Source organism: Semicossyphus pulcher, unplaced genomic scaffold, assembly GCF_022749685.1.
Source record: "Semicossyphus pulcher isolate SPU_LCO1_2020_fin unplaced genomic scaffold, fSemPul1.0.p SCAF_8, whole genome shotgun sequence".
NCBI lineage: Eukaryota > Metazoa > Chordata > Actinopteri > Labriformes > Labridae > Semicossyphus > Semicossyphus pulcher.
In genome coordinates, this window is record NW_027211759.1 from 26,320,001 (window position 1) to 26,338,351 (window position 18,351).

At 50.8% G+C, this 18,351-nt stretch overlaps 28 non-coding genes and 1 pseudogene across 28 annotated transcripts; all 29 read right to left on the reverse strand.

The window, feature by feature from the left end:
• Positions 1 to 14: 14 nt before the first annotated feature.
• On the reverse strand, positions 15 to 127 carry LOC138613624 (U5 spliceosomal RNA). The gene has a single exon (XR_011309762.1). It is a non-coding gene; the product is annotated as a U5 spliceosomal RNA (small nuclear RNA).
• An 885-nt stretch (positions 128 to 1,012) lies between these two features.
• On the reverse strand, positions 1,013 to 1,203 carry LOC138613941 (U2 spliceosomal RNA). Its single transcript, XR_011310064.1, has one exon. It is a non-coding gene; the product is annotated as a U2 spliceosomal RNA (small nuclear RNA).
• A 215-nt stretch (positions 1,204 to 1,418) lies between these two features.
• Positions 1,419 to 1,531, reverse strand: LOC138613606 (U5 spliceosomal RNA). The gene has a single exon (XR_011309744.1). It is a non-coding gene; the product is annotated as a U5 spliceosomal RNA (small nuclear RNA).
• Positions 1,532 to 1,840: 309 nt separating this feature from the next.
• Positions 1,841 to 2,031, reverse strand: LOC138614045 (U2 spliceosomal RNA). Its single transcript, XR_011310158.1, has one exon. It is a non-coding gene; the product is annotated as a U2 spliceosomal RNA (small nuclear RNA).
• A 215-nt stretch (positions 2,032 to 2,246) lies between these two features.
• On the reverse strand, positions 2,247 to 2,359 carry LOC138613608 (U5 spliceosomal RNA). The gene has a single exon (XR_011309746.1). It is a non-coding gene; the product is annotated as a U5 spliceosomal RNA (small nuclear RNA).
• A 309-nt stretch (positions 2,360 to 2,668) lies between these two features.
• On the reverse strand, positions 2,669 to 2,859 carry LOC138613899 (U2 spliceosomal RNA). The gene has a single exon (XR_011310025.1). It is a non-coding gene; the product is annotated as a U2 spliceosomal RNA (small nuclear RNA).
• A 215-nt stretch (positions 2,860 to 3,074) lies between these two features.
• On the reverse strand, positions 3,075 to 3,187 carry LOC138613609 (U5 spliceosomal RNA). Its single transcript, XR_011309747.1, has one exon. It is a non-coding gene; the product is annotated as a U5 spliceosomal RNA (small nuclear RNA).
• An 885-nt stretch (positions 3,188 to 4,072) lies between these two features.
• On the reverse strand, positions 4,073 to 4,263 carry LOC138613900 (U2 spliceosomal RNA). The gene has a single exon (XR_011310026.1). It is a non-coding gene; the product is annotated as a U2 spliceosomal RNA (small nuclear RNA).
• A 207-nt stretch (positions 4,264 to 4,470) lies between these two features.
• Positions 4,471 to 4,583, reverse strand: LOC138613610 (U5 spliceosomal RNA). Its single transcript, XR_011309748.1, has one exon. It is a non-coding gene; the product is annotated as a U5 spliceosomal RNA (small nuclear RNA).
• Positions 4,584 to 4,892: 309 nt separating this feature from the next.
• On the reverse strand, positions 4,893 to 5,083 carry LOC138613901 (U2 spliceosomal RNA). The gene has a single exon (XR_011310027.1). It is a non-coding gene; the product is annotated as a U2 spliceosomal RNA (small nuclear RNA).
• A 211-nt stretch (positions 5,084 to 5,294) lies between these two features.
• On the reverse strand, positions 5,295 to 5,407 carry LOC138613693 (U5 spliceosomal RNA). Its single transcript, XR_011309827.1, has one exon. It is a non-coding gene; the product is annotated as a U5 spliceosomal RNA (small nuclear RNA).
• A 309-nt stretch (positions 5,408 to 5,716) lies between these two features.
• Positions 5,717 to 5,907, reverse strand: LOC138613902 (U2 spliceosomal RNA). The gene has a single exon (XR_011310028.1). It is a non-coding gene; the product is annotated as a U2 spliceosomal RNA (small nuclear RNA).
• A 207-nt stretch (positions 5,908 to 6,114) lies between these two features.
• LOC138613611 (U5 spliceosomal RNA) lies at positions 6,115 to 6,227 on the reverse strand. Its single transcript, XR_011309749.1, has one exon. It is a non-coding gene; the product is annotated as a U5 spliceosomal RNA (small nuclear RNA).
• A 309-nt stretch (positions 6,228 to 6,536) lies between these two features.
• On the reverse strand, positions 6,537 to 6,727 carry LOC138613904 (U2 spliceosomal RNA). The gene has a single exon (XR_011310030.1). It is a non-coding gene; the product is annotated as a U2 spliceosomal RNA (small nuclear RNA).
• Positions 6,728 to 6,938: 211 nt separating this feature from the next.
• LOC138613694 (U5 spliceosomal RNA) lies at positions 6,939 to 7,051 on the reverse strand. The gene has a single exon (XR_011309828.1). It is a non-coding gene; the product is annotated as a U5 spliceosomal RNA (small nuclear RNA).
• Positions 7,052 to 7,360: 309 nt separating this feature from the next.
• Positions 7,361 to 7,538, reverse strand: LOC138613971 (U2 spliceosomal RNA; annotated as a pseudogene).
• Positions 7,539 to 13,096: 5,558 nt separating this feature from the next.
• Positions 13,097 to 13,278, reverse strand: LOC138613987 (U2 spliceosomal RNA). Its single transcript, XR_011310103.1, has one exon. It is a non-coding gene; the product is annotated as a U2 spliceosomal RNA (small nuclear RNA).
• Positions 13,279 to 13,489: 211 nt separating this feature from the next.
• On the reverse strand, positions 13,490 to 13,602 carry LOC138613696 (U5 spliceosomal RNA). Its single transcript, XR_011309830.1, has one exon. It is a non-coding gene; the product is annotated as a U5 spliceosomal RNA (small nuclear RNA).
• Positions 13,603 to 13,911: 309 nt separating this feature from the next.
• LOC138613905 (U2 spliceosomal RNA) lies at positions 13,912 to 14,102 on the reverse strand. The gene has a single exon (XR_011310031.1). It is a non-coding gene; the product is annotated as a U2 spliceosomal RNA (small nuclear RNA).
• A 203-nt stretch (positions 14,103 to 14,305) lies between these two features.
• Positions 14,306 to 14,418, reverse strand: LOC138613612 (U5 spliceosomal RNA). The gene has a single exon (XR_011309750.1). It is a non-coding gene; the product is annotated as a U5 spliceosomal RNA (small nuclear RNA).
• A 309-nt stretch (positions 14,419 to 14,727) lies between these two features.
• Positions 14,728 to 14,918, reverse strand: LOC138613928 (U2 spliceosomal RNA). Its single transcript, XR_011310052.1, has one exon. It is a non-coding gene; the product is annotated as a U2 spliceosomal RNA (small nuclear RNA).
• Positions 14,919 to 15,121: 203 nt separating this feature from the next.
• Positions 15,122 to 15,234, reverse strand: LOC138613613 (U5 spliceosomal RNA). Its single transcript, XR_011309751.1, has one exon. It is a non-coding gene; the product is annotated as a U5 spliceosomal RNA (small nuclear RNA).
• Positions 15,235 to 15,543: 309 nt separating this feature from the next.
• On the reverse strand, positions 15,544 to 15,734 carry LOC138613906 (U2 spliceosomal RNA). The gene has a single exon (XR_011310032.1). It is a non-coding gene; the product is annotated as a U2 spliceosomal RNA (small nuclear RNA).
• Positions 15,735 to 15,937: 203 nt separating this feature from the next.
• On the reverse strand, positions 15,938 to 16,050 carry LOC138613614 (U5 spliceosomal RNA). Its single transcript, XR_011309752.1, has one exon. It is a non-coding gene; the product is annotated as a U5 spliceosomal RNA (small nuclear RNA).
• A 309-nt stretch (positions 16,051 to 16,359) lies between these two features.
• On the reverse strand, positions 16,360 to 16,550 carry LOC138613907 (U2 spliceosomal RNA). The gene has a single exon (XR_011310033.1). It is a non-coding gene; the product is annotated as a U2 spliceosomal RNA (small nuclear RNA).
• A 215-nt stretch (positions 16,551 to 16,765) lies between these two features.
• LOC138613615 (U5 spliceosomal RNA) lies at positions 16,766 to 16,878 on the reverse strand. The gene has a single exon (XR_011309753.1). It is a non-coding gene; the product is annotated as a U5 spliceosomal RNA (small nuclear RNA).
• Positions 16,879 to 17,187: 309 nt separating this feature from the next.
• LOC138613908 (U2 spliceosomal RNA) lies at positions 17,188 to 17,378 on the reverse strand. The gene has a single exon (XR_011310034.1). It is a non-coding gene; the product is annotated as a U2 spliceosomal RNA (small nuclear RNA).
• Positions 17,379 to 17,581: 203 nt separating this feature from the next.
• On the reverse strand, positions 17,582 to 17,694 carry LOC138613616 (U5 spliceosomal RNA). The gene has a single exon (XR_011309754.1). It is a non-coding gene; the product is annotated as a U5 spliceosomal RNA (small nuclear RNA).
• A 309-nt stretch (positions 17,695 to 18,003) lies between these two features.
• LOC138613909 (U2 spliceosomal RNA) lies at positions 18,004 to 18,194 on the reverse strand. Its single transcript, XR_011310035.1, has one exon. It is a non-coding gene; the product is annotated as a U2 spliceosomal RNA (small nuclear RNA).
• Between the last annotated feature and the right edge of the window lie 157 nt (positions 18,195 to 18,351).

The window sequence follows — 18,351 nt, forward strand, 5'->3', positions numbered from 1 at the left end:
AAAAGACAGAGGCTCGGCCAAACGGCTAAGCCTGCCAAAAATAGCTTTAACTCAATAGTGTTCCTCTCCACGGAAGTCTTTAGTAAAAGGCGAAAGACTTGTGCATTTTGAAGAGAAACCCGAGTAGGTACAGGCTTCTCCTCGGGAGCAGCCCAGCACAGGCGTCGCCCCAGCCACTACACTCACGGTGAGTCTCACCACTTGGCTCGTCGCGGACTGGGCCGCTTCCACCCCAGCCCTGCCCACATTTGCCACAGGCTTTATCCGACGGAAAATTCAGAGAAATGAAGGCCTGGCTGTCAGATGCGGGTAGAGATGTCAACTCTCGTTCACTTGAGTGACCCGGATCTTCGGATCTCGTTCAGCTGAACGATTCGTTCATTACATTCGTTCACCAGGTCGTTCAGTGACATTTCCGGTTTACCCGTAACTCACTCACTCACTCTCACTCGTTCACGAAAAATAAGTTTAGTTTGTGTTCATCTGTCAGTGGTTTACACATCTGTGAATTAACCTGTATACACAGATGCACCTAATCGGGTCGCTCGCTTCGTTCAGTGAACGAGAGCGAGGGAGAGAGAGAGAGAGAGAGAGAGAGAGAGAGAGAGACGATCGGTCAAGCGATACGTTCAGTCATTCTCCTAACCAATGATGGTGATTTGATACATTAGATGTGATACAAACAGCCCTCCTCTGAAACGCAATTGGCTCGTGCTAACATCAATCAGTCTGGTTTCCTAAAACAAGAAGTGGGGAGCCGCGAGCGGAGCCAAGTGAACGAAAGGAACGACTTTGATGCATGAAAGTGAAAGGATCATTCCGTTCACTGAAAAGATTCGTTCTTTTTGAACGAATCGTTCAGGACCGAAACATCTCTAGATGCGGGCTACGAAACATGTATCAAGGTCTTGCAGGCCCTCTGTGACATTCCAGGAAGAAACAAAGGGGATCTGCGGGGCACAAAATCACTGCGCTGCACTGCACTGAGGAGTTGTTTTTGCACAAGGCAGGAGAAGGTTGCACCGTTCCCGGTGGCACTGCAATACCGGGTCGATGCGTGGAGTGAACGGAGCAAGCCCCTCTTTCAGCTCCCGGTGTCAAAAATCCGTTTAATATTTCATCCCCGTATAGAGGACATATCAGATATTAAACTGATAAGAACAGATACTACACTTGATCTTAGCCAAAAGGCTGAGAAGCGATGCCGCAGACTGTTTGCCGCTCGAGCCCACCTCCTGGAACGGCCCTCCCTCGTCGTGGTGCGGAAATTCTTATCGGCCGTAACGAACGACGGCTGCTGCCCAGCAATTCCGGCCACGCCCGACCTTGGCTCCGGGCCCTGACCCTCGAATGCCTAGGATAGTTTTTGTTGCTTGCTTGCTTGCTTGCTTGCTTGCTTTCCACAAAAGACAGAGGCTCGGCCAAACGGCTAAGCCTGCCAAAAATAGCTTTAACTCAATAGTGTTCCTCTCCACGGAAGTCTTTAGTAAAAGGCGAAAGACTTGTGCGTTTTGAAGAGAAACCCGAGTAGGTACAGGCTTCTCCTCGGGAGCAGCCCAGCACAGGCGTCGCCCCAGCCACTACACTCACGGTGAGTCTCACCACTTGGCTCGTCGCGGACTGGGCCGCTTCCACCCCAGCCCTGCCCACATTTGCCACAGGCTTTATCCGACGGAAAATTCAGAGAAATGAAGGCCTGGCTGTCAGATGCGGGCTACGAAACATGTATCAGGGTCTTGCAGGCCCTCTGTGACATTCCAGGAAGAAACAAAGGGGATCTGCGGGGCACAAAATCACTGCGCTGCACTGCACTGAGGAGTTGTTTTTGCACAAGGCAGGAGAAGGTTGCACCGTTCCCGGTGGCACTGCAATACCGGGTCGATGCGTGGAGTGAACGGAGCAAGCTCCTCTTTCAGCTCCCGGTGTCAAAAATCCGTTTAATATTTCGTCCCCGTATAGAGGACATATCAGATATTAAACTGATAAGAACAGATACTACACTTGATCTTAGCCAAAAGGCCGAGAAGCGATGCCGCAGACTGTTTGCCGCTCGAGCCCACCTCCTGGAACGGCCCTCCCTCGTCGTGGTGCGGAAATTCTTATCGGCCGTAACGAACGACGGCTGCTGCCCAGCAATTCCGGCCACGCCCGACCTTGGCTCCGGGCCCTGACCCTCGAATGCCTAGGATAGTTTTTGTTGCTTGCTTGCTTGCTTGCTTGCTTGCTTTCCACAAAAGACAGAGGCTCGGCCAAACGGCTAAGCCTGCCAAAAATAGCTTTAACTCAATAGTGTTCCTCTCCACGGAAGTCTTTAGTAAAAGGCGAAAGACTTGTGCGTTTTGAAGAGAAACCCGAGTAGGTACAGGCTTCTCCTCGGGAGCAGCCCAGCACAGGCGTCGCCCCAGCCACTACACTCACGGTGAGTCTCACCACTTGGCTCGTCGCGGACTGGGCCGCTTCCACCCCAGCCCTGCCCACATTTGCCACAGGCTTTATCCGACGGAAAATTCAGAGAAATGAAGGCCTGGCTGTCAGATGCGGGCTACGAAACATGTATCAGGGTCTTGCAGGCCCTCTGTGACATTCCAGGAAGAAACAAAGGGGATCTGCGGGGCACAAAATCACTGCGCTGCACTGCACTGAGGAGTTGTTTTTGCACAAGGCAGGAGAAGGTTGCACCGTTCCCGGTGGCACTGCAATACCGGGTCGATGCGTGGAGTGAACGGAGCAAGCCCCTCTTTCAGCTCCCGGTGTCAAAAATCCGTTTAATATTTCGTCCCCGTATAGAGGACATATCAGATATTAAACTGATAAGAACAGATACTACACTTGATCTTAGCCAAAAGGCCGAGAAGCGATGCCGCAGACTGTTTGCCGCTCGAGCCCACCTCCTGGAACGGCCCTCCCTCGTCGTGGTGCGGAAATTCTTATCGGCCGTAACGAACGACGGCTGCTGCCCAGCAATTCCGGCCACGCCCGACCTTGGCTCCGGGCCCTGACCCTCGAATGCCTAGGATAGTTTTTGTTGCTTGCTTGCTTGCTTGCTTGCTTGCTTTCCACAAAAGACAGAGGCTCGGCCAAACGGCTAAGCCTGCCAAAAATAGCTTTAACTCAATAGTGTTCCTCTCCACGGAAGTCTTTAGTAAAAGGCGAAAGACTTGTGCGTTTTGAAGAGAAACCCGAGTAGGTACAGGCTTCTCCTCGGGAGCAGCCCAGCACAGGCGTCGCCCCAGCCACTACACTCACGGTGAGTCTCACCACTTGGCTCGTCGCGGACTGGGCCGCTTCCACCCCAGCCCTGCCCACATTTGCCACAGGCTTTATCCGACGGAAAATTCAGAGAAATGAAGGCCTGGCTGTCAGATGCGGGTAGAGATGTCAACTCTCGTTCACTTGAGTGACCCGGATCTTCGGATCTCGTTCAGCTGAACGATTCGTTCATTACATTCGTTCACCAGGTCGTTCAGTGACATTTCCGGTTTACCCGTAACTCACTCACTCACTCTCACTCGTTCACGAAAAATAAGTTTAGTTTGTGTTCATCTGTCAGTGGTTTACACATCTGTGAATTAACCTGTATACACAGATGCACCTAATCGGGTCGCTCGCTTCGTTCAGTGAACGAGAGCGAGGGAGAGAGAGAGAGAGAGAGAGAGAGAGAGAGAGAGACGATCGGTCAAGCGATACGTTCAGTCATTCTCCTAACCAATGATGGTGATTTGATACATTAGATGTGATACAAACAGCCCTCCTCTGAAACGCAATTGGCTCGTGCTAACATCAATCAGTCTGGTTTCCTAAAACAAGAAGTGGGGAGCCGCGAGCGGAGCCAAGTGAACGAAAGGAACGACTTTGATGCATGAAAGTGAACGGATCATTCCGTTCACTGAAAAGATTCGTTCTTTTTGAACGAATCGTTCAGGACCGAAACATCTCTAGATGCGGGCTACGAAACATGTATCAAGGTCTTGCAGGCCCTCTGTGACATTCCAGGAAGAAACAAAGGGGATCTGCGGGGCACAAAATCACTGCGCTGCACTGCACTGAGGAGTTGTTTTTGCACAAGGCAGGAGAAGGTTGCACCGTTCCCGGTGGCACTGCAATACCGGGTCGATGCGTGGAGTGAACGGAGCAAGCCCCTCTTTCAGCTCCCGGTGTCAAAAATCCGTTTAATATTTCGTCCCCGTATAGAGGACATATCAGATATTAAACTGATAAGAACAGATACTACACTTGATCTTAGCCAAAAGGCCGAGAAGCGATGCCGCAGACTGTTTGCCGCTCGAGCCCACCTCCTGGAACGGCCCTCCCTCGTCGTGGTGCGGAAATTCTTATCGGCCGTAACGAACGACGGCTGCTGCCCAGCAATTCCGGCCACACCCGACCTTGGCTCCGGGCCCTGACCCTCGAATGCCTAGGATAGCTTTTGTTGCTTGCTTGCTTGCTTGCTTTCCACAAAAGACAGAGGCTCGGCCAAACGGCTAAGCCTGCCAAAAATAGCTTTAACTCAATAGTGTTCCTCTCCACGGAAGTCTTTAGTAAAAGGCGAAAGACTTGTGCGTTTTGAAGAGAAACCCGAGTAGGTACAGGCTTCTCCTCGGGAGCAGCCCAGCACAGGCGTCGCCCCAGCCACTACACTCACGGTGAGTCTCACAACTTGGCTCGTCGCGGACTGGGCCGCTTCCACCCCAGCCCTGCCCACATTTGCCACAGGCTTTATCCGACAGAAAATTCAGAGAAATGAAGGCCTGGCTGTCAGATGCGGGCTACCAAACATGTATCAGGGTCTTGCAGGCCCTCTGTGACATTCCAGGAAGAAACAAAGGGGATCTGCGGGGCACAAAATCACTGCGCTGCACTGCACTGAGGAGTTGTTTTTGCACAAGGCAGGAGAAGGTTGCACCGTTCCCGGTGGCACTGCAATACCGGGTCGATGCGTGGAGTGAACGGAGCAAGCCCCTCTTTCAGCTCCCGGTGTCAAAAATCCGTTTAATATTTCGTCCCCGTATAGAGGACATATCAGATATTAAACTGATAAGAACAGATACTACACTTGATCTTAGCCAAAAGGCCGAGAAGCGATGCCGCAGACTGTTTGCCGCTCGAGCCCACCTCCTGGAACGGCCCTCCCTCGTCGTGGTGCGGAAATTCTTATCGGCCGTAACGAACGACGGCTGCTGCCCAGCAATTCCGGCCACGCCCGACCTTGGCTCCGGGCCCTGACCCTCGAATGCCTAGGATAGTTTTTGTTGCTTGCTTGCTTGCTTGCTTGCTTTCCACAAAAGACAGAGGCTCGGCCAAACGGCTAAGCCTGCCAAAAATAGCTTTAACTCAATAGTGTTCCTCTCCACGGAAGTCTTTAGTAAAAGGCGAAAGACTTGTGCGTTTTGCAGAGAAACCCGAATAGGTACAGGCTTCTCCTCGGGAGCAGCCCAGCACAGGCGTTGCCCCAGCCACTACACTCACGGTGAGTCTCACCACTTGGCTCGTCGCGGACTGGGCCGCTTCCACCCCAGCCCTGCCCACATTTGCCACAGGCTTTATCCGACGGAAAATTCAGAGAAATGAAGGCCTGGCTGTCAGATGCGGGCTACGAAACATGTATCAGGGTCTTGCAGGCCCTCTGTGACATTCCAGGAAGAAACAAAGGGGATCTGCGGGGCACAAAATCACTGCGCTGCACTGCACTGAGGAGTTGTTTTTGCACAAGGCAGGAGAAGGTTGCACCGTTCCCGGTGGCACTGCAATACCGGGTCGATGCGTGGAGTGAACGGAGCAAGCCCCTCTTTCAGCTCCCGGTGTCAAAAATCCGTTTAATATTTCGTCCCCGTATAGAGGACATATCAGATATTAAACTGATAAGAACAGATACTACACTTGATCTTAGCCAAAAGGCCGAGAAGCGATGCCGCAGACTGTTTGCCGCTCGAGCCCACCTCCTGGAACGGCCCTCCCTCGTCGTGGTGCGGAAATTCTTATCGGCCGTAACGAACGACGGCTGCTGCCCAGCAATTCCGGCCACACCCGACCTTGGCTCCGGGCCCTGACCCTCGAATGCCTAGGATAGCTTTTGTTGCTTGCTTGCTTGCTTGCTTTCCACAAAAGACAGAGGCTCGGCCAAACGGCTAAGCCTGCCAAAAATAGCTTTAACTCAATAGTGTTCCTCTCCACGGAAGTCTTTAGTAAAAGGCGAAAGACTTGTGCGTTTTGAAGAGAAACCCGAGTAGGTACAGGCTTCTCCTCGGGAGCAGCCCAGCACAGGCGTCGCCCCAGCCACTACACTCACGGTGAGTCTCACAACTTGGCTCGTCGCGGACTGGGCCGCTTCCACCCCAGCCCTGCCCACATTTGCCACAGGCTTTATCCGACAGAAAATTCAGAGAAATGAAGGCCTGGCTGTCAGATGCGGGCTACCAAACATGTATCAGGGTCTTGCAGGCCCTCTGTGACATTCCAGGAAGAAACAAAGGGGATCTGCGGGGCACAAAATCACTGCGCTGCACTGCACTGAGGAGTTGTTTTTGCACAAGGCAGGAGAAGGTTGCACCGTTCCCGGTGGCACTGCAATACCGGGTCGATGCGTGGAGTGAACGGAGCAAGCCCCTCTTTCAGCTCCCGGTGTCAAAAATCCGTTTAATATTTCGTCCCCGTATAGAGGACATATCAGATATTAAACTGATAAGAACAGATACTACACTTGATCTTAGCCAAAAGGCCGAGAAGCGATGCCGCAGACTGTTTGCCGCTCGAGCCCACCTCCTGGAACGGCCCTCCCTCGTCGTGGTGCGGAAATTCTTATCGGCCGTAACGAACGACGGCTGCTGCCCAGCAATTCCGGCCACGCCCGACCTTGGCTCCGGGCCCTGACCCTCGAATGCCTAGGATAGTTTTTGTTGCTTGCTTGCTTGCTTGCTTGCTTTCCACAAAAGACAGAGGCTCGGCCAAACGGCTAAGCCTGCCAAAAATAGCTTTAACTCAATAGTGTTCCTCTCCACGGAAGTCTTTAGTAAAAGGCGAAAGACTTGTGCGTTTTGCAGAGAAACCCGAATAGGTACAGGCTTCTCCTCGGGAGCAGCCCAGCACAGGCGTTGCCCCAGCCACTACACTCACGGTGAGTCTCACCACTTGGCTCGTCGCGGACTGGGCCGCTTCCACCCCAGCCCTGCCCACATTTGCCACAGGCTTTATCCGACGGAAAATTCAGAGAAATGAAGGCCTGGCTGTCAGATGCGGGCTACGAAACATGTATCAGGGTCTTGCAGGCCCTCTGTGACATTCCAGGAAGAAACAAAGGGGATCTGCGGGGCACAAAATCACTGCGCTGCACTGCACTGAGGAGTTGTTTTTGCACAAGGCAGGAGAAGGTTGCACCGTTCCCGGTGGCACTGCAATACCGGGTCGATGCGTGGAGTGAACGGAGCAAGCCCCTCTTTCAGCTCCCGGTGTCAAAAATCCGTTTAATATTTCGTCCCCGTATAGAGGACATATCAGATATTAAACTGATAAGAACAGATTTTTTTTCTTTCGAAAAAATTTATTGACACTTATTTCAGACATTGTTTTTCGTAAAAACACACATTTTTGACCTTTAAAATACAACACTGCCTTATGTACCCACTTGGCTTGAATTAAAACAAATGATTTTTAAAAGACAACACCGAAATGGTTAAAAGAAGTTACATCATACATAAAATCCATTGATCAATAAATATGTGCACTTTTTAAAACCATTCGTTCGTCACTTATTTGTTTTATAGTATTACAGACAGTTTAAAATTTAAAGGCATATGATAAAAGTTTTTACTTCTTCAAGTGTCTTTTAAAAATCATTTAAAAGGGAGTGCATTGGTTAAAATGCTTAATGTCCTCTGTTGTGCAGGAGCGCAGTGAGCCCCTACCAATACAAACTCATTCTGTTCTCCCAAACAGAATGATCTCTCGGTTCCTGTCCTGGTGCTCAGAGGAGACCCTCACCCTGCTGCTCCTTCCCACCTGCCTCTCCCGGAGGGTCAGGCCGCCGCTGCTTTGAACTTTTCCCGTGTGGCTCCGGCTCCTTCATCCGAATGGGCACAGAGGCGATTCTTCTTTGTGGTTGTGACCTAGGCCTGCCGCCTGCAGCTCCGGCCGTTCTGACCGTCGCTGCTGCCATCTGGATCACAGCCACGGGGGGGATCTGCTTGTGCTTCCTTACCAGCAAGTTCCTGGAGGTCCATGTGGCGTCTTTGATGGCGGCTAGAGTGAGCCATTGTTGCGCAAAGTCCTTTGCTTTCTGCTGCATCTGGCTCACTCCGTACAAGACGAGCTGTGGTGTGAGGACCTCCCTTGCTGGTAAGCACGGGAATTGCAAGGAGCCGGCTGTTGCCCACTGTTCTACGGCAGCGCTGCACTCCCAGAGCAGGTGCCTCACCGACTCAGGCGCGCCACAACCAGGTCGGGGGCAGGTTGAGGACGTCGCCATGCCCCGGGAGTGCATTACGGACCTGACTGGGAGGATCTCATGGGCCACCATCCATGACAGGTCCCGGAGTCTGTTTGGGAGAACAGGATGGTTCACGTTGCGCCAAACTGTGGAGGGCTCGCCGAATGCAAGCCCGCGCACTGGACTCACTGGCTCTCGCTCCTGCACAACAGAGATAAGAGAGCGGTGGTTAGTTAAAACATGCAACTCCTCCTGTTCAAGGTTAAAGTGTCTTAAAAACTTAGGGATAAAAGAGTAGGCAGTTGGTAAGTTAAAAGACACAGGAACTTTAAGATCTGGTGCTAAAATCTTTAGTTTTCTGAGGTATGACCCCATCCAGAACCGTGTCATTGCCGTGGTTAGTGGGTTTCTGGATGGGGTTGTGGCCGCGCTCAATGCCAGGGTGGTGTATCGGCTTCCTAGAACCAGGTGAAGATCGGGCACTCCTTTTCCTCCTTTCTCTTTTGGCTTCTTCATGATGTCCCTCCTCAAGCGCTCCCACTTGGACCCCCACAGAAAATAAAAGATGGCTCGTTCCAGGTCTAAAATCACTTTTTTAGAGGGGATAAAAACAGAACTGATCAATAAAAGCAAAGGTAAAATCACTGCTTTAATGATTAAAACCTTTCCTTCTATGGTCAGTCTTCGTGAAGTCCAGTACCCCAGTCTTTGTTTAACTTTCCCTATCTTGTCCTGCCAATTGGTTTCCCCTCCTCCCTCTCTGTCAAATTTGACCCCAAGTATTTTTTGGTCGGTCTGGGTCACAGTCAGGGGGAGTCCAGATGTCTCAGTCGCTGTCCATGGTCCATAAAATTGGGCTTGGGTTTTGTGTCTGTTTAGTCTCGATCCAGAGGCCCGTCCAAACCAGTCAGTCAAGTCCAGCGTCCTGTTGACGGATAAAAGGTCAGTGCATAAAATGTTTATGTCGTCCATATAAAAAACACATTTAGTGGTAAGTCCCCCGCTCCCCGGTACTCCCACCCCTCTGATTCGTTGGTCCCTTCTCAAGATCTGTGCCAACGGTTCGATGCAGATAACATAGAGGAGGGCAGATAACGGACAACCCTGACGGACACCGCAGTTTATTTCCACTGCTTTTGTCAGATGCCCATTAACCACAAATTTGCTGGTAATGTCCCGGTACAGCAATCCCACCCAAGCTATAAACCTTTCAGGGAACCCCATTTTTGGCAGCACCTTGAAAAGGTACTGGTGCGAGACCCGATCAAAGGCTTTTTCAAAATCTAAATTCAAGACTACTAGCCGGATGTTTCTGTCTCTCGCAAAACAGATGGTGTCTCGGATCAGTACGAGGCTGTCTGTGATCTTCCTCCCCGGGATGGCACAGGCTTGATCCGGGTGAATCAGCCCTTCTAAAAACACAGACATGCGCAATGCTAAAAGCTTACTAAAAAGTTTACAGTCAATGTTTAAAAGAGTGATAGGTCTCCAGTTTTTTAAGTCCGTCTTGTCTTTGTCTTTAAAAAGTAGAGTCACTATCCCTAATCTAAAACTGTCAGGAAGTCGGTCAAGTTTTTCAAAATCCATAAAAACAGCAAGTAGGTCAGGTGCTAAAATATCCCAGAAGGTCAGGTAAAATTCCAAGGGAAGCCCATCCTCTCCAGGAGACTTCCCTTTCTTAAAACCCTTAATACAGTTGTTTATTTCTAAAAGCGTAAAATCTTGGGATAAAAGCACACTGTCGTCTATCTTGCGTTCGATGAATTTTAAAACTTCTTTCATTGTGTCATTTTTTATGTTTTTTTCTTTGTACAGTTGTTCGTAAAAGTTTTGCACAGTTTCATTTATTTCTTTTGTTGTTTCAGCAGTGCGTTCATTTTCTCTTTTTAGTTTAACTATAGTTTTATCCTTACTCATTATTTTCTTAAAAAAATATCTTGTGCACTTTTCTCCTTCTTCTAGTTCCCGTTCTTTACTCCTTAAAATGACACCTTTGCTCTTGATTTCTGCTAAAACCGACATCTCTTGTTTTACTTGTTTAATTTCTTCATTAAAATCCATTCCTTGTTGGTTTAGTTTAAAATACCGTTGTAGTCGCTTTTGCAGTCCCAACATGCGTCTGTTTTCCCTATCTTTCTTTCTCTTCCCTGCCTGCCTAAAGAAAGTCTGGGTCCTTCCCTTCGCCATTTCCCACCAGTGTGCACGTGTATCGTATAAGTCTTGAAGGGTCTGCCACTCTTGGTACTGCTCCCTATACTGCCTAACTAACTCCCTATCCTCTAAAAGGGAGCAGTTGAGTTTCCACAGACCCTTTCCTGATGTCACACCAGAAGAGAGTGAGAGGGTGCACGAGAGCACGACGTGATCGGAAAAGAAAACAGGAGTTAATCTAGCATCGGTAGGTGGGCAATCTCGTGATAAAACGTAATCGATGCGAGAGGCTTTGGTACCGTCACCACTGAACCAGGTGAAGCCCTCCTCTCTGGGATGCATGACTTTAAAACAATCCAGTAGTTTAAAATCCCTGCATATGCCCTCTAATAAAACCGATGTTTTGTCTACTTTAAAATCCTCTCCTGCTCCCTTCCTATCATTTCTGCTTAAAACACAATTAAAATCCCCTCCCACAACTAAAGGTTCCCTACCTAGCATGTGGGACTGCAAGTCTTCTAAAAGGTCATACCTGTCATTCTTGTCGTTAAAGCCATAAATATTTAAAACATTAAAATCTCTACCCATAAAAGTCAGATGTGCTAAAAGTGCCCTACCATCTCTCACCACAGTGCTGTCCTTCACCAAGACTAGAGGATTTTTGATTAAAATGGCCACTCCATCGTTTTTGTTTTCGTTTGACCCGCTCCATATTGATGTTTGTGGCCATAGCTCCTTCCAATCTCTGTAGTTGTTTAAAAACGGTAGGCCACACTCCTGTATTAAAAACACATCAGACTTAAAAGAGTTAAGAAAGGATAAAACCATTTGGGCTCTAACTTTCGACTTCACACTTCTCACATTGATGGTTGAGAAGGTGATAGCCATAAGTATGGTTAAAAACAACAGGTAAGACATTTTAAAAGACTAAAATTAAAAGGCAGTTAAATGTCTTGTGAATGAGGCTCTTCTTTCACTCTTACGGGTGAAGAGTGAATGGGTCGAGCTTCATTTCCCTTTCGGACTCTGGGTGGTGGCCTTTCTTGCAATCTTTTATTAAATTTGGAGTCCTTCGGGGTTGATTGCAGAGCTATGGTAAGAAATGAGACCTCATTTGGTGAATTGGAGGGGAAGACTCTGGGCTCCTCCACAGGTGAACTGTCTGAGGAGTTCCCAGCTCTTCCCCTCTTCTCTGAGATTACAGGAGACTCAGAGGACAATTCAGATAAAGGCCTCTTAGCCTGCTGGGCCTGTGGGAGGGGGGCATCTTCACTATCACTCTGACTCAGTGGGTCTGAGTCAGAGGTAGCTCCGCCTTCTGCCTGCACTGCACCCTCTCCTTCGCCACTCTCAGCTTGGGGGGCAGTTGCAGGCCCCTCCCCCTCTCCCTCCTCACCTGGTCTTTCTCCTCCAATCACAGGATTTGGAGGGAGATTTGAATTTTCAGTCCTAGGCTCTTCCAAACGCTCCTCAAACATTTGTACCGGTCCGCCATTTTCCTTCTCCTTCCCTGTGACTTTTGCTGCTTTCAATTTGTTGGCAAAAGACTTTGGGCAATCTCTGAAGAGGTGATTTGTTTCACCACAGAGGTTGCACTTTCTGCCATTGGTACATTCCTCGAAGGTATGCCCAATTTCTCTGCATTTACCACAAATTGTCTGCTTACACGCTTCCGCAAGGTGCCCTTGCTCACCACACTTGCGGCAGAGCTTGGGCTGACCTTGATAGTGAATGTAGCCCCTGTTATTTCCCAGGACTATCATGGATGGCAGATGTTTCAGGCCTTGGAAGCCCTGGGGGTCCTGCCATTGCTGGACAGGGACCCTCCAGGCACAATTCCAGATGCCATCCTCATCTCTCACCTTCATAGCCTGGCCTTTAACAGTGCAATATCTGCCCAGCCATATACAAATGTCTTCTGCACTAACTGTTTCATTGAACATTCTGACAATGACTGTTTTAGAGGCATTGTCAGTCAGTTTCTCAACATTAAATGCAGAAAACTGGGGTTTTACATTTTCAAAGCGGTTCCAAAATTCAAGCAGCAATGGGGCAGAGCGGAAGCTCACATCAAAACCCTTGTTCAGTGGTAAAGTGACGATACAATTCAAGTCGTCTGGGGAAAAATTCAACACTTTCTGAATTAATTTCCGGGAGAAGTCAAGTCTAGACATTTTTAAAGGCTCTCCATCTTTTTCCTTAAAAACCAACCGAACGCTGTGGTGCCTCCGCATGCCGGCATGGGGAGCCGACATGGTGGAGGCACCACGCACTAAAACACTTAAAACCTAAAACACGATGAATAAATAACTAAAATAAGTAAAAAGGGGTAAAAGGCAAGTAAAAGAGAGAAAAAGGGAGTAAAACCAAGTAAAAGCTGGAAAAGCAAGTAAAAGCAAGTAAAAGCAGTACTTACCTTGGTTGTTCTGGTCAGGCAGTTATCACCGCCAAAAACGGTGGTAACCTGCACTTCTGGAACAATATATTCCTGTGTGAAACCTACGAGCAACTACGAAGCAGTTGTTCTGGATTTCAGAAAGGAAAAAATATAATATCCTCCCGTGCACTAGCAGAAGCAATGCCACAAACAGGCAAGAGCTCCCACTAGCCAGCGGAGGCGATCGCTGTCTCACCAAGAGGCAGAACAGTGGAGGATCTGATAAGAACAGATACTACACTTGATCTTAGCCAAAAGGCCGAGAAGCGATGCCGCAGACTGTTTGCCGCTCGAGCCCACCTCCTGGAACGGCCCTCCCTCGTCGTGGTGCGGAAATTCTTATCGGCCGTAACGAACGACGGCTGCTGCCCAGCAATTCCGGCCACGCCCGACCTTGGCTCCGGGCCCTGACCCTCGAATGCCTAGGATAGTTTTTGTTGCTTGCTTGCTTGCTTGCTTGCTTTCCACAAAAGACAGAGGCTCGGCCAAACGGCTAAGCCTGCCAAAAATAGCTTTAACTCAATAGTGTTCCTCTCCACGGAAGTCTGTTGTAAAAGGCGAAAGACTTGTGCGTTTTGAAGAGAAACCCGAGTAGGTACAGGCTTCTCCTCGGGAGCAGCCCAGCACAGGCGTCGCCCCAGCCACTACACTCACGGTGAGTCTCACCACTTGGCTCGTCGCGGACTGGGCCGCTTCCACCCCAGCCCTGCCCACATTTGCCACAGGCTTTATCCGACGGAAAATTCAGAGAAATGAAGGCCTGGCTGTCAGATGCGGGCTACGAAACATGTATCAGGGTCTTGCAGGCCCTCTGTGACATTCCAGGAAGAAACAAAGGGGATCTGCGGGGCACAAAATCACTGCGCTGCACTGCACTGAGGAGTTGTTTTTGCAAAAGGCAGGAGAAGGTTGCACCGTTCCCGGTGGCACTGCAATACCGGGTCGATGCGTGGAGTGAACGGAGCAAGCCCCTCTTTCAGCTCCCGGTGTCAAAAATCCGTTTAATATTTCGTCCCCGTATAGAGGACATATCAGATATTAAACTGATAAGAACAGATACTACACTTGATCTTAGCCAAAAGGCCGAGAAGCGATGCCGCAGACTGTTTGCCGCTCGAGCCCACCTCCTGGAACGGCCCTCCCTCGTCGTGGTGCGGAAATTCTTATCGGCCGTAACGAACGACGGCTGCTGCCCAGCAATTCCGGCCACGCCCGACCTTGGCTCCGGGCCCTGACCCTCGAATGCCTAGGATAGTTTTTGTTGCTTGCTTGCTTGCTTTCCACAAAAGACAGAGGCTCGGCCAAACGGCTAAGCCTGCCAAAAATAGCTTTAACTCAATAGTGTTCCTCTCCACGGAAGTCTTTAGTAAAAGGCGAAAGACTTGTGCGTTTTGAAGAGAAACCCGAGTAGGTACAGGCTTCTCCTCGGGAGCAGCCCAGCACAGGCGTCGCCCCAGCCACTACACTCACGGTGAGTCTCACCACTTGGCTCGTCGCGGACTGGGCCGCTTCCACCCCAGCCCTGCCCACATTTGCCACAGGCTTTATCCGACGGAAAATTCAGAGAAATGAAGGCCTGGCTGTCAGATGCGGGCTACGAAACATGTATCAGGGTCTTGCAGGCCCTCTGTGACATTCCAGGAAGAAACAAAGGGGATCTGCGGGGCACAAAATCACTGCGCTGCACTGCACTGAGGAGTTGTTTTTGCACAAGGCAGGAGAAGGTTGCACCGTTCCCGGTGGCACTGCAATACCGGGTCGATGCGTGGAGTGAACGGAGCAAGCCCCTCTTTCAGCTCCCGGTGTCAAAAATCCGTTTAATATTTCGTCCCCGTATAGAGGACCTATCAGATATTAAACTGATAAGAACAGATACTACACTTGATCTTAGCCAAAAGGCCGAGAAGCGATGCCGCAGACTGTTTGCCGCTCGAGCCCACCTCCTGGAACGGCCCTCCCTCGTCGTGGTGCGGAAATTCTTATCGGCCGTAACGAACGACGGCTGCTGCCCAGCAATTCCGGCCACGCCCGACCTTGGCTCCGGGCCCTGACCCTCGAATGCCTAGGATAGTTTTTGTTGCTTGCTTGCTTGCTTTCCACAAAAGACAGAGGCTCGGCCAAACGGCTAAGCCTGCCAAAAATAGCTTTAACTCAATAGTGTTCCTCTCCACGGAAGTCTTTAGTAAAAGGCGAAAGACTTGTGCGTTTTGAAGAGAAACCCGAGTAGGTACAGGCTTCTCCTCGGGAGCAGCCCAGCACAGGCGTCGCCCCAGCCACTACACTCACGGTGAGTCTCACCACTTGGCTCGTCGCGGACTGGGCCGCTTCCACCCCAGCCCTGCCCACATTTGCCACAGGCTTTATCCGACGGAAAATTCAGAGAAATGAAGGCCTGGCTGTCAGATGCGGGCTACGAAACATGTATCAGGGTCTTGCAGGCCCTCTGTGACATTCCAGGAAGAAACAAAGGGGATCTGCGGGGCACAAAATCACTGCGCTGCACTGCACTGAGGAGTTGTTTTTGCACAAGGCAGGAGAAGGTTGCACCGTTCCCGGTGGCACTGCAATACCGGGTCGATGCGTGGAGTGAACGGAGCAAGCCCCTCTTTCAGCTCCCGGTGTCAAAAATCCGTTTAATATTTCGTCCCCGTATAGAGGACATATCAGATATTAAACTGATAAGAACAGATACTACACTTGATCTTAGCCAAAAGGCCGAGAAGCGATGCCGCAGACTGTTTGCCGCTCGAGCCCACCTCCTGGAACGGCCCTCCCTCGTCGTGGTGCGGAAATTCTTATCGGCCGTAACGAACGACGGCTGCTGCCCAGCAATTCCGGCCACGCCCGACCTTGGCTCCGGGCCCTGACCCTCGAATGCCTAGGATAGTTTTTGTTGCTTGCTTGCTTGCTTTCCACAAAAGACAGAGGCTCGGCCAAACGGCTAAGCCTGCCAAAAATAGCTTTAACTCAATAGTGTTCCTCTCCACGGAAGTCTTTAGTAAAAGGCGAAAGACTTGTGCGTTTTGAAGAGAAACCCGAGTAGGTACAGGCTTCTCCTCGGGAGCAGCCCAGCACAGGCGTCGCCCCAGCCAATACACTCACGGTGAGTCTCACCACTTGGCTCGTCGCGGACTGGGCCGCTTCCACCCCAGCCCTGCCCACATTTGCCACAGGCTTTATCCGACGGAAAATTCAGAGAAATGAAGGCCTGGCTGTCAGATGCGGGCTACGAAACATGTATCAGGGTCTTGCAGGCCCTCTGTGACATTCCAGGAAGAAACAAAGGGGATCTGCGGGGCACAAAATCACTGCGCTGCACTGCACTGAGGAGTTGTTTTTGCACAAGGCAGGAGAAGGTTGCACCGTTCCCGGTGGCACTGCAATACCGGGTCGATGCGTGGAGTGAACGGAGCAAGCCCCTCTTTCAGCTCCCGGTGTCAAAAATCCGTTTAATATTTCGTCCCCGTATAGAGGACATATCAGATATTAAACTGATAAGAACAGATACTACACTTGATCTTAGCCAAAAGGCCGAGAAGCGATGCCGCAGACTGTTTGCCGCTCGAGCCCACCTCCTGGAACGGCCCTCCCTCGTCGTGGTGCGGAAATTCTTATCGGCCATAACGAACGACGGCTGCTGCCCAGCAATTCCGGCCACGCCCGACCTTGGCTCCGGGCCCTGACCCTCGAATGCCTAGGATAGTTTTTGTTGCTTGCTTGCTTGCTTGCTTGCTTGCTTTCCACAAAAGACAGAGGCTCGGCCAAACGGCTAAGCCTGCCAAAAATAGCTTTAACTCAATAGTGTTCCTCTCCACGGAAGTCTTTAGTAAAAGGCGAAAGACTTGTGCGTTTTGAAGAGAAACCCGAGTAGGTACAGGCTTCTCCTCGGGAGCAGCCCAGCACAGGCGTCGCCCCAGCCACTACACTCACGGTGAGTCTCACCACTTGGCTCGTCGCGGACTGGGCCGCTTCCACCCCAGCCCTGCCCACATTTGCCACAGGCTTTATCCGACGGAAAATTCAGAGAAATGAAGGCCTGGCTGTCAGATGCGGGCTACGAAACATGTATCAGGGTCTTGCAGGCCCTCTGTGACATTCCAGGAAGAAACAAAGGGGATCTGCGGGGCACAAAATCACTGCGCTGCACTGCACTGAGGAGTTGTTTTTGCAAAAGGCAGGAGAAGGTTGCACCGTTCCCGGTGGCACTGCAATACCGGGTCGATGCGTGGAGTGAACGGAGCAAGCCCCTCTTTCAGCTCCCGGTGTCAAAAATCCGTTTAATATTTCGTCCCCGTATAGAGGACATATCAGATATTAAACTGATAAGAACAGATACTACACTTGATCTTAGCCAAAAGGCCGAGAAGCGATGCCGCAGACTGTTTGCCGCTCGAGCCCACCTCCTGGAACGGCCCTCCCTCGTCGTGGTGCGGAAATTCTTATCGGCCGTAACGAACGACGGCTGCTGCCCAGCAATTCCGGCCACGCCCGACCTTGGCTCCGGGCCCTGACCCTCGAATGCCTAGGATAGTTTTTGTTGCTTGCTTGCTTGCTTTCCACAAAAGACAGAGGCTCGGCCAAACGGCTAAGCCTGCCAAAAATAGCTTTAACTCAATAGTGTTCCTCTCCACGGAAGTCTTTAGTAAAAGGCGAAAGACTTGTGCGTTTTGAAGAGAAACCCGAGTAGGTACAGGCTTCTCCTCGGGAGCAGCCCAGCACAGGCGTCGCCCCAGCCACTACACTCACGGTGAGTCTCACCACTTGGCTCGTCGCGGACTGGGCCGCTTCCACCCCAGCCCTGCCCACATTTGCCACAGGCTTTATCCGACGGAAAATTCAGAGAAATGAAGGCCTGGCTGTCAGATGCGGGCTACGAAACATGTATCAGGGTCTTGCAGGCCCTCTGTGACATTCCAGGAAGAAACAAAGGGGATCTGCGGGGCACAAAATCACTGCGCTGCACTGCACTGAGGAGTTGTTTTTGCAAAAGGCAGGAGAAGGTTGCACCGTTCCCGGTGGCACTGCAATACCGGGTCGATGCGTGGAGTGAACGGAGCAAGCCCCTCTTTCAGCTCCCGGTGTCAAAAATCCGTTTAATATTTCGTCCCCGTATAGAGGACATATCAGATATTAAACTGATAAGAACAGATACTACACTTGATCTTAGCCAAAAGGCCGAGAAGCGATGCCGCAGACTGTTTGCCGCTCGAGCCCACCTCCTGGAACGGCCCTCCCTCGTCGTGGTGCGGAAATTCTTATCGGCCGTAACGAACGACGGCTGCTGCCCAGCAATTCCGGCCACGCCCGACCTTGGCTCCGGGCCCTGACCCTCGAATGCCTAGGA